Here is a 12196-nt window from a genome sequence, read left to right as displayed (position 1 = left end):
AGCAAATTTTAGGGTGGTCGCAATTTATGGAAAAAATGGAAAATTCTCTCATGTTTCGCGAAAAATATAAGTTGGAACCAGTTTGCTGTATCTGTGCCAATAGTGATAGTATAGTCACGTTTTTATCCGACAATTTGAAGCCTCAAACCAGGCCAATCATTACTAAACAATTTTTCTCCGAAATATAATTTTTGAATGAAAGGCTTCGAATAGTCATGACTCCGGCCCATTTTGACATTATAGAGAGTTTTTGGTACTGAAATGTTCAAAAAACATTGCTCAATGCAATGCCACCAATATTTCGAGTTTTAAATATTCGTTACGGAAGCCAATTTTCCTAAGGAAGGTCACAAACATGTGCATCAAAATTGTACATAAAAAATGGTGATTTTTGCGCGGAAACTCTTGCAAAAATTTCAACTCACACAATACATTTAATTAGAATTTCTTAACTTGATTCTATTGATGAATTGATGAATATACTATGATGGTGTGTTAATTTTATCATAAGCACCCAAAGATTACTGGAATCTCTTACGCCTTTTCATCTCTTTATAATACCACGCAACTTTCAGTCAAATTATCATAAACTGAAACACCAAGACTCGAGGTACAGAAAATTATTTTTTTTTTAAATTTTATAATTTATTTTATTTTTTTACCGAGAGGAAAATTTGCTCTAGATTGATTGCAATCACTCTCAAATGTAATCGGAATCATACTTCAATTTTTTCTACGCAAAATTTTCATTACAAAATAAGAACCAAAAATGTTGGATAAATCTCTTAATGGTCGTATTCACGCTGTAAAGATATACGTATTCTCTTATTAACTCAAGTAAAAGAAACCATGTACATACGATTTGCGTGCTTCGTAGTTAATTCTGATTCAGTTCATTTTTACGAAATTACTTTCAATGACACAAATTATTTAAATATATATTTAATTTAATTTTTATTTAAATATATATTCAAATACCAAAATAAATAAAACTTTAAGGCTCTGATGATTCCAAAGTAACTACCGAAATTTTAGAGCTCTTTAAACAAAAGACTATAAAAAAAGAAAAAAAAGTAAAATAAAATAAAAGTTAAAGTAAATTAGAGGTGAATTACTGTTCTCCGAGTAAATAGCCTGGTTGCTAATCGTCGTAATTAATTGTCTAACTGACTAAAAACAATATTAGAGGGAAAGAAGGTAAACATTATACAATTCGGGACGTTTCGGCCTGGTTTCTCAGGACGGGGAACTTTTATTCTTGATAATGACCTAGGGAACTAGGTCGAAACGCCCCGAGTTTGTTCATGTAATTTTAGCATTGTTCCCCACTAATCTTACTTTTTTTTTTTTTGTGTGTTAAATTATGAATTTATACATTCGTATTTAAATTTAAATCCACTTCCGAGTCGGTTTCCGTTCCATTTTTTTACCGATCTCCATTAAACTTCAATATGTTTTTCAGTTCACTTTATTTTTACTGAATTTTAAGCAAACGCGATCGCAACACTGTCTGAAAATATTCAGTTCTTGACACGCTGCGATTAAGAATGAACCGCTCAATGGAAGTCACGATAACAATATTTAACCGAATTGGTTCATAGCTTCAAAAAAGTTTGTTTGCAGTTCTGCACTCATGATATGACGCCCTTAAACGTCGGAATAGTAAAGGTACCCTGCTAAAAATGTTCCATGTGGATTCACGTGGAAATGACCCGATTTCCATGTGATTTCATGGAAATCGTCTGACTTCCATGTCCTTCGACATGGAAATCATAACGTTTCCATGAAACTCACATGGAAACCAAGTCATTTCCATCAAGCCGTCATGGAAATGAAAACATTTCCTTGTGAGCTCGACATGGAAATCATAACGTTTCCATGCAACTCACACGGAAACCAAGTCATTTCCATCAAGTCTTCATGGAAATGAAAATATTTCCTTGTGAGCTCGACATGGAACTCATAGCACTTCCATGCAACTCACACGGAAACCAAGTCATTTCCATCAAGCCTTCATGGAATTGAAAATCCCCTTCTCAGTTCGGCATGGAAATAAAAATTGCGGATTTAAACATGAATTTCGCGGCTTTAAAATCTTTCAATTTTTGGGCAATTCTAAATTGGACATACGCTCCGACATGCGCAACATGCGAAAATTACACATCGGAGCGTGAGTGTCGCGTTTGAAGCATAACTACGATGTTGAAGGCGCTCCGCAAGGTGCGCGCCAAGGAATTATACTCGGTATACGGTTCAAACCAGAGATGCAAGATTTTATATGTAACTTCATAAAATGAAATTTCGTGAATTCCAATCATTTTTGAAAACTTCTGTGCTATGGGCTCATTATGACATGAAAAGGAAAAATCTCAAGTTTTGGAAGGGGGGGGGGGGAATGAAGGGAAAAAGGAAAAAACCGAAAGAAGAGCTATACGATCATTGTTGCGGGTTGCATTAGCAGTCAAATTTTTTCTTCTCAGGCGTATGTTTAGAAAGGAGGTGAAGAAGATCCCCATATCAGGGTGATCGAAAAAAGTCTCAATTTTGGTCATCACTTAAGTACTTTTTCATCAGAAGGTAGTGTTTAGCATGTTATGTTTTTATCTTCAGTTATTAAATCCTCTAAATTTTTTTGTAAAGAATTTGAAAAGAATTGCTGGAACCAATTTTTTTTAATGATATGATTTCGATCTCAGCCCCTGAAAATCAAGTACCTGAAATTTTATGAAGCTCAATAATTAAAGAAATGTGCCAAAATGTATGATGGATAAAAGCTTAGTATGTACTTACATCTACACTCAAGTGAAAGCAATAATAAGCACAATAATCTTAAAAAGTACATGGTGTACTCAAAGCTCCCTGATGAAAATTAGGGCCACCCTTTCAGACATACTTTGTGGGCAGGCCATCTATGACAGCCATGGGAACTTGTTTGACGGGTATATGTCAGTATGTAATTGATATCAGCGCATAGACCTTCTTGGACTTGTAGGATTTTCTATATCATAGCAGCGTAGTTTTTCAAAGTTCGCATGTTAGCAGTTCCAAACCCACATGTATCTTCCACTAGGCATGTGTAAAGAGAATCTTTCAGCTAAATATGCATCATGCAAAGTAATAATGGATGACATCTGTCATGCAGACATACTCAATAAAATAGAAAATGAACAAACAACACTCACCAACTCGCTCAAGTCTGTAATCCACTGGGTCAGAAAAATCCACTTGAAGACAATGAATCCAAATTTCCGATTAGAACTGGTGCAGGTACGAAGGAACTTTTGAAAACACGATGAGTGCATTGTAAAAATATCTAAAGCACTCTTTAACGTAAGAGAAAAATTAGCACCATGATTTAATAGCTGATCAATACAGAACACCACTCTCAGAAAAGCACTGACACAACACGATTTTTCAGTTCAGTTTTAGAGGAGAAAGCATTTTTCAAAAGATGCGACATCATAGATTCACAGCTTAAATAATTTCACGATTTACTACGATCATTGATGATATTAAGGTAGCCATCGATTCTCTACCCGACGTTCCTTCCACACATGACAGGAAACATCTACAGGCATAGAGCAAATGGCACTGAGCAGCAATGTACATCTGATAAGGCAAGCTCCTGGAAGTGTCGATCTGCAAAAATACAAAGCGGGAGACAGATCATCAAATTGATCTACCTATGGTTAATGGCCGTCCTTGGAGACAGACAATAAACTACGTAACAATATATCAACCACCTTTTGATAACAGAACGAATTTAAAATGAGAGCAAGACCCTTCCTTATGGAGGGAGGGCCAAGAAACATTTAAAAACGGAACATTTTACAACTTACAGGTCTGAGCCACTGAATATAATACATTCCACCAGTCAATAAAATTTTAAATTTTGAATGTTGATGGATAACCTGATTGCCAGTATACATTGAGTTGAAACCAGTTGAAACATCTGATACGTAGAGCGGTTCATTCTTATAGAGGCTTCCGAAGTAGTTCCAGATAGGTACTTTAAAATTAGACACCGGTCAAATGTAGTACAAGAGAGGAAATGGGTGCAACAAAACTTTAATTGTCCTTGATTCTTTTGTGAAAGGTGTGAAAGTGAAAAATTATTCATTAAATTACTTACTTGAGGTGATGTGGTGATGTGAGTGAGAGGTAAATTGATAAATATAACCTAACTTTTGTGAAGATGTTCCTAGTTCCTGGAATAATCGTTCCTTGCCGATACTTCCAGGGTTGTATTTATTATCTAAATAATTATCAGGCAAATGTTTTCAAAAGGATTAAAATACAAAAACTGGCTTTCTATAATCATTATAGCGGCTGATTTTCACTCATTTTCATACGCAACCTCGATAAAAAGGCAAAAGGCGGAACCGCGGAATGGTCCCTCGTCCAACTGTTCGATGTCCAACTCGCACTCGGAACTCCGGATCCGGACCATTGTTCAATTCAATCCACCCAGCCAGCCTAGCCATGCCATGCCGTGAATTTCAAAATGAAAACTTAATTTGATCTACTTTTCATGATTCTTAACGAAGAATCGATTGTATTATCGGCGTCTACTTGACTATACTCAGTTTCATCGAACACAGGTAAATTATCTCTCACTTCTCACTTCTTGACGACGGACACACCTAAGTATGAGCCTGTCACCTTGTACTTACATTACACATTTGTCATGTCAAGCTATACTGATCAAGTAACTCGAGTTTAATTTTCTTTGCCGATTTACGATTCAGTCGATATGTTCTAACGAGCGAGGTAATTGTGAATTCTATTCTCTTGGTTTGCGAATGCATTTACTACCATGTGCTATTCCTAACCGTGGTTACGAAGTTGATCGAAGAGTCTACGTCTAATAAATCTATCCACTCCTTCCGTGGGAAGGGAGATAATCTTTCATCTATTTAGCATTGAAGGGAAAGACCAGAATCAAGATGGTGGATCTTCTGTTGCACTCTCTAAGTGCAAATCTTATTATCCGCGGACTTCATCACAAGTAGAAACTTCCCAACTCTTGCAGGCGAGTGCTATTATAGGTAGTCTGTTGGAACATCCTCATACTGCCTGCATTTTCCTTGTGTCTTCAAAAGAATCAAGGACAATTAAAGTTTTGTTGCACCCATTTCCTCTCTTGTACTACATTTGACCGGTGTCTAATTTTAAAGTACCTATCTGGAACTACTTCGGAAGCCTCTATAAGAATGAACCGCTCTACGTATCAGATGTTTCAACTGGTTTCAACTCAATGTATACTGGCAATCAGGTTATCCATCAACATTCAAAATTTAAAATTTTATTGACTGGTGGAATGTATTATATTCAGTGGCTCAGACCTGTAAGTTGTAAAATGTTCCGTTTTTAAATGTTTCTTGGCCCTCCCTCCATAAGGAAGGGTCTTGCTCTCATTTTAAATTCGTTCTGTTATCAAAAGGTGGTTGATATATTGTTACGTAGTTTATTGTCTGTCTCCAAGGACGGCCATTAACCATAGGTAGATCAATTTGATGATCTGTCTCCCGCTTTGTATTTTTGCAGATCGACACTTCCAGGAGCTTGCCTTATCAGATGTACATTGCTGCTCAGTGCCATTTGCTCTATGCCTGTAGATGTTTCCTGTCATGTGTGGAAGGAACGTCGGGTAGAGAATCGATGGCTACCTTAATATCATCAATGATCGTAGTAAATCGTGAAATTATTTAAGCTGTGGATCTATGATGTCGCATCTTTTGAAAAATGCTTTCTCCTCTAAAACTAAACTGAAAAATCGTGTTGTGTCAGTGCTTTTCTGAGAGTGGTGTTCTGTATCGATCAGCTATTAAATCATGGTGCTAATTTTTCTCTTACGTTAAAGAGTGCTTTAGATATTTTTACAATGCACTCATCGTGTTTTCAAAAGTTCCTTCGTACCTGCACCAGTTCTAATCGGAAATTTGGATTCATTGTCTTCAAGTGGATTTTTCTGACCCAGTGGATTACAGACTTGAGCGAGTTGGTGAGTGTTGTTTGTTCATTTTCTATTTTACTGAGCATGTCTGCATGGTCCAAATATCATGTGCTCCCATTGGGACGCTTGTCTCCTTTGTCTTGATTCTAAGATTTATTTAATTTCCGTGAGCAATTTGGATGGTACTGAAACCTTCTTGTGATCATTTTTATGCAAATGGTTTTCTTTCCATGAAAAATTGTCACGGAAATGATTTCGTTTCCATGAAAAATTTTCACGGAAATGATTTCGTTTCCATGAAAAATTTTCATGGAAATAAGCCACATGGAAATCAGTCACACGGAAATCAGCCACATGGAAATATTTCCTGTTCCATTTTTCCGTGTCATTTTTTCATGGAAATCAACTTCATGGAAATCATCCACACGGAACATTTTTAGCAGGGTACAAGTAACTGATAGCATTTGTTGCTCACAGAATTAACAGTTTATTTTACTATAATTTGGTAAGGTTGAAAAATTAATGTTTTTTTTAAAAAACAAACAAACAAAACAGTTTGACGAATAACATGATGTGAAAACTTTTAAACAGTCAAGTTTAGAAAGAACTGATACTTTCATTAATTTTTCCTTAAATGCTAGAGGAGTCACACATCTCTATTAAAAAGTACGTACAACTGGTAGGTTTTCAAAATTTGATTATTTTGTTAAGCATCTCACAAAATGCCTGATCTCTTGAATGCGAAAAATAACTTGAATATGTGGATAAAAATACCCCTCGGAACATTCGATCATCTCATAAAATGTTCCAGAATTTTCAACTCTGAGTGAACATCTACACCATGATCGCTTTATTTTCCAAACAATTTTGAAACCATCTTAAAGTCTCAATTTTTTTAAAAGTTAACGAATAAAATGACGTAGAAAATTTGGAATAACTTGTCAACTTTTAAGAAAACTTATATTTTATCAATTTTCCCTTTTCATATTCCTTAAAAATCCAGATATCTCTTTTCAGGCATACAAAACTTCATAGTGATCTTCCGAATGTCTTGTTAAGTTTAATTATTTAACTTTGCATTAGAAAAATACGTGATTTGACTATTCGATCGACCTTTTTGTCGTATCTTCGCGTTATCGAACAGAACTATGAAACGGGCGAATTTTCGGTCAACAGCCTTTGATAACGACTTTACACTTGCCTTTATTCTAGGTGGCGGTAGCCACCCCGGCCCAATCCTAAAAAACTCCCTCTAAAAAATGACGACCCAAAAAAAAAAAAAAAAAAAAAAAAAAAAAAAAAAAAAAAAAAAAAAAAAGACGGGTGGCTGCTGCCTAACTAGTTTTACACGAAACAACGCGACCGGGCTTTTCTGCACGGTTTGCGGTCCATTAAGCTCTCCTACTAATTAAGTCGGAGAGTAAACCCCAAAAACCCTATAATATTTGGGTAGAGTATGCTCAGCTCTACTCGTAATGCCCACCCTTTTTAAGTTTAGTTAAATATTAAAAAAGTTATTAAACTTTAACGACAAATTTTGGACCCCAAAACTTGACGATCGTTTTTGACGACATGGACCCCAAAAGCTGACACTGATGGAATTGTTGATGAGCAGAGAGCAGATACGGGGCCCGCGAAACGGTCGGCCGCGGGATTGACCATCGTGTTTAGTTCACTGACATTACAGCTATACCGTAGAAAAAAACCCCATACAAGTATAGATATTTTGAATCAGCGTCACATAAACTAAATATGATTTTTTGGAAATTTGAAATAGATGGCGTATAAAGAAGAACAATTTAATAATTAACCCGTTTTCTGACGATTTGAATGTCGATCGGTCCCTAGGGCTGTGGAGGTAAGGGTAGCATAAAATCCATTAAACTAGGTATGATTCAAATCTGTAGACTCCCAGGATGTGCCTTTCGGAAAGTTTGCGGACTTATATGGGCGTCGAAAGGAGAATTTATTGAAAGAAGGAGCGGGTCCTTCAATTCTTCAAGCACATTTGAATTTGCCCTGCTAAAAATTTTTCATGGAATCCCATGGTATTCCGTGCTGTTTCTCATGGAATCCCATGGTGAAGACACGGAACTCCATGGAGACTCCATGAAGACTCCATGGAGGAGGCACGGAACTCCATGGTGACTCCTTGGGTTTCCGTGGAGACTGCATGGGATTCCATGGTGGCAGCAGGAGATTCCGTGGTGGCTACATGGAATTTCAAGGGAGCGTAACGGAATAGCAGAGAACATGCATTGGAACACCGCGAAACACTAGAGACCACCACAAGAATAAACATGGTAATCTGTAAGCCTTTGATCATTGACAATCAGCAACTATTTGCTGTTTCGTTATGCATCATAGAATTAAGTTGAATTACTCACCGAAGTTCACAAGTGAGGGCCACTAAAATGTTTCATGTCATCAGTTATCACAGAATAAGTCTTCATTAGTGCACTGAAATTTCTACAACCATGGCATTCCCAAGACAATGCCCACTATTTAACGATAATTTAATAATTGTACCAGTAGGTAGCAATTACTTTCTGTACGGAGAATGTTTTCATTTAAAATATGATTAACTCAGAGATTTACTATGGTTGACAGAGATGTAATAATAATTTGCTGCTTATACTCTGTTTAAGACAACTGAAATAACCGCAATAGTTTGTCAAAAAACAGAAAACACGCAGCTTCTTCGAACCTGTAGGTACAGCTTTAAAGTCTGTCAATTAGAGACCAAACGTCTGTGTTTTGCAAGATTAGTTTAGACACTAACTATTCAATAGGATCGCCTTTACTGAAGCTCAACCGTCATACTTCCAAATCTCCTGTGTGAAACCAACATTGAATTGTAGAAAGAACCGAATAGCGGTAATAGCAAAACCAATGAGAATTGAGTTGTATCTATCAGAATTTTTTCATTCTATTTCTACGCATGGCCAAAATAAAAATTTGAAGATCGATTACCAAGAGTCCATCGCGATACACTGCTGGCTTACTTTCAGGTTAATCAAAATTCACCAACTTCGAGGTAACATTACTTTCGTAACGAAGAAGACTCGAATTCGAGCTGATACTAATTAAATCACATAAAAAAATTAAAATTTGCATTACTGGCAGTGATAACCAACAACTCATCTTGTGTTTACAAAGTGATTCAGTTCCGACTCCAAAACAAAACCTGCGTTGCAATCCTGCCGGCCTGCCCTGTTTCATGTTGAAATTGTATAAAAATAAAAATAAAAGCAAGAATAGAACGCAAATGTTAAAGCGTGTGAAGTATGAAACATTATCGGCGTTACGCATTTCAGTAATAAATAAGCGAATGAGTTTTTATAGATCATGCAGATTTAAATAAAAAATCCTCAATTCAATTCGGCAAGTCAGGAGATGTGCCGCCCCGCCCTGCCTTGCCCTGCCCTGTCGGTATTTTGAGGTTAGGTTATCAACGAGGCGGAGGCGTGAATCGTCAGGCTCAATGAAGCTCTCGCAAACCATACAGTAATTCTCAGAAATTTATATATTTCTTGACTTCCTGCTTTCGCTACATCACGCCAAATCCGAGTTGAATGCAAGGGCCTTGAACTGAATCTAGGTAAGTCATGAATAACAATGATTAGCAATTCCTATTACTGAATGTAGGCATAGGCACCAATAGTGATCCATCAGCCACTGATCTGTAACCTCTCCATAGAATCATAGCATTACATTTATTTCTGTATCTTGATAAACTATTCTAACATTCTTTGTTGAATAGTAGATTCGTATGTGCTCATCATTTTCTCTATCTTCTCCTTGGTCACTCCTCCGAGTCTGCACCCCAAACATGAACCGTGATCGAATATTGGTTACAGTCTCCCTTATCGTGTTTTCAGCACACGGTTAACATTCTAACTGCATTCCATTCCTAGCTGCTCATCAGCTCATGTCATCGTCCTCCTCAGGGATAATATCAGATATCTGTCAGATCATACGAGATCGCCATTTCCTATCGTTTGCCGAAACCCATATAGACTGTGAATAAAATTCACAGGTGAGAACTACTTAGGACTGAAAAAGAAACCTTAAATACAGGCCCTTCTAGATTTTTTTGCTGTGTGATGGAAACTAAAGCCCACCTCAGACAGTCTAGCTTTCCTCCACTTATACCGAGTGAAAAGTTGGATCGTTTGATACGGACATGAGAACATAGAGCTCGCTCATCGTATGTTGAAACAAATGTTTCTCTCCGATTAGCTCTGAATTCGCACCACTCAACAGGTAAATTCATGTAGTCAGGTGGCACCACTGGTGAATGGTGACTTAAACAATACTTTTGACGTTTGTCTCAACGTATGATGCGTGAGCTCTAACATTTGTTTGAGAAGTTGAACGGAAACCTTGGTGTGACCTGACTTTCAAATTTTTGTTCAACCTCTCAAATGATCGTTGTGTTCTCGTGTTGTATTACACGATCCAACTTTTCATTTGACATGAGTGAAGGAAAAGTGACGTCTGAATTGAGCCTTAGCTATTACTTGGTATTTTTATTCAGAAATGTAAGTAGTGTGAGAGATATATCTGAAGTTACAGATGAGGCCTTAAACTTTTAACTCTAGAGGGCTAAAACATCACATCCTTATCAACGATGTTTCAGTGAATTATCAGATGTCCAATAATTTACTTCCTATTTTTATGGCTACCAATGCAATAATTGCTTTTACACACAATTTTACCAATGCTTTTTCACAAGTATTTTGTCCTATTACTAAAAATTATTTGGCTATCCTCAGAACTTATTTTAACTTCTCAAGAAATGTTGGTTGGCTTCACCTTGATATTGTTTTAATTTAGTGCTGATCATTGGTTGTACTCATGGTTTTGATGCGCTGTACATTATTCATTTTTCAGAGCTTTCATAAAAACACACCGAGACATTTACCTGCCTTGTTCAGCTGCAGCAATCGCCATTTGTTTCCTATCATCTGGCAGTTCCTTTGATCTTATTGAACAGCCATTCGCAGGGAATTAGTGGCAACCTTTAAACCATCTAGATGCAATTAAGCTTCCCAGACAGAAACCAAAATCTACAGTTCATATTTCACTCTCTTGGCCTCTAATTTGGATAGTGTTGTGATAATTTTTGGTGCTGTTTTCCGTGCTTATTGTGAAATAATTTGAATATGTTTTCACATTGTCAACTGAATGAAATCTTATTTGAAACGTTGAGCGTGCAGTATGTGACGCGAAGGTACAGTGCGGTAGTTTCTCAATTGTTAAAAGAATTATTACATCTCTGTCAAGTATAGTTGGTACTATGTGTCTTCAAGTTGGTGAGTGTATCATTTTCATTTATTTTGATTACAAGGAAAACTTGTAAATTATCTAATTAAATACTAAAAAAACCAGCAACATTGAGTAGAACAGTTCTATGATGACTTAAAGAAACAACACCATGGTAACTTGATGGTGGAAACCTGCATGAGACACAGTGAGTGCTGTGGCAGGTTTCCACGGTGAGAATTTGCCGTGGAGAAATTTTCCATGGAGAAATTTTCCATGGTGACATTTTCCGTGGTGCTTTCCGTGGAGAAATTTTCCATGGAAAAATTTTCCGTGCCCAATTTTACGTGGAGAAATTTTCCATGGAAAACCAGCACGGAATTCCATGAAAAATTTTTAGCAGGGTGAAAATAACTTGTAGAACCGCGCGATGGATGGTGAGCGCCGACTCCAGAGGTTAAATTTCAGGTTATGCTACTGTTATTATGGCTTTAAATATTTAATTAATACGAAGAAGATAGATTAATTGAAATAATAAGATGAAGATAGATTAATTGATGCGTGTTTCCATTTTATCGTAGCCGAAGATAACTGGATCCATTTCTATATAATCCTTTTATGATTCCCACACCCTTACTATGAGCTGTTACCATGTGTGCTGTTACAGTAAGTACCTACTCAGATCGCAACCTGCCATTTCTTCCCAGCGGCCCGGATCTAGTGATCTTTACAAGTAATTGTTTATGAATAATTGATGATATTAGTGAGTCCTAGATACTATTTCTCGTTAATCAGATTCAACAACTATCCACCAGAAAATCATCCTTTCCCTCAATACGATGATGTCTGTCGGGGTCTCAATTTGTGGGGATGAAGTTGTGTTTCCACTTTCTCCTAAAATTTTGCTAGCAGCCGAACTCCTCTGGAGTTGATGTGTCTCTTCTCAGTGTATCATGCTATCGGTGCATAAAG

General features: G+C 36.8%; 1 protein-coding gene and 1 long non-coding RNA gene across 6 annotated transcripts in view; one reads left to right on the top strand and one right to left on the bottom strand.

Moving 5' to 3' along the window:
• Window positions 1-12196, bottom strand: part of LOC109039997 (neurobeachin-like protein 1) — a 504582-nt gene that overhangs the window by 380023 nt on the left and 112363 nt on the right. The window lies entirely within an intron of this gene.
• LOC140224106 (uncharacterized) lies at window positions 1395-11380 on the top strand. The gene is made up of 2 exons (XR_011899377.1): window positions 1395-4601; window positions 5548-11380. It is a non-coding gene; the product is annotated as an uncharacterized lncRNA (long non-coding RNA).

This window comes from Bemisia tabaci, chromosome 2, assembly GCF_918797505.1.
Source record: "Bemisia tabaci chromosome 2, PGI_BMITA_v3".
Classification (NCBI taxonomy): domain Eukaryota; kingdom Metazoa; phylum Arthropoda; class Insecta; order Hemiptera; family Aleyrodidae; genus Bemisia; species Bemisia tabaci.
The sequence above is the reverse complement of the archived record's forward strand: the minus strand, read 5'-3'. Positions and strand labels throughout refer to the sequence as shown.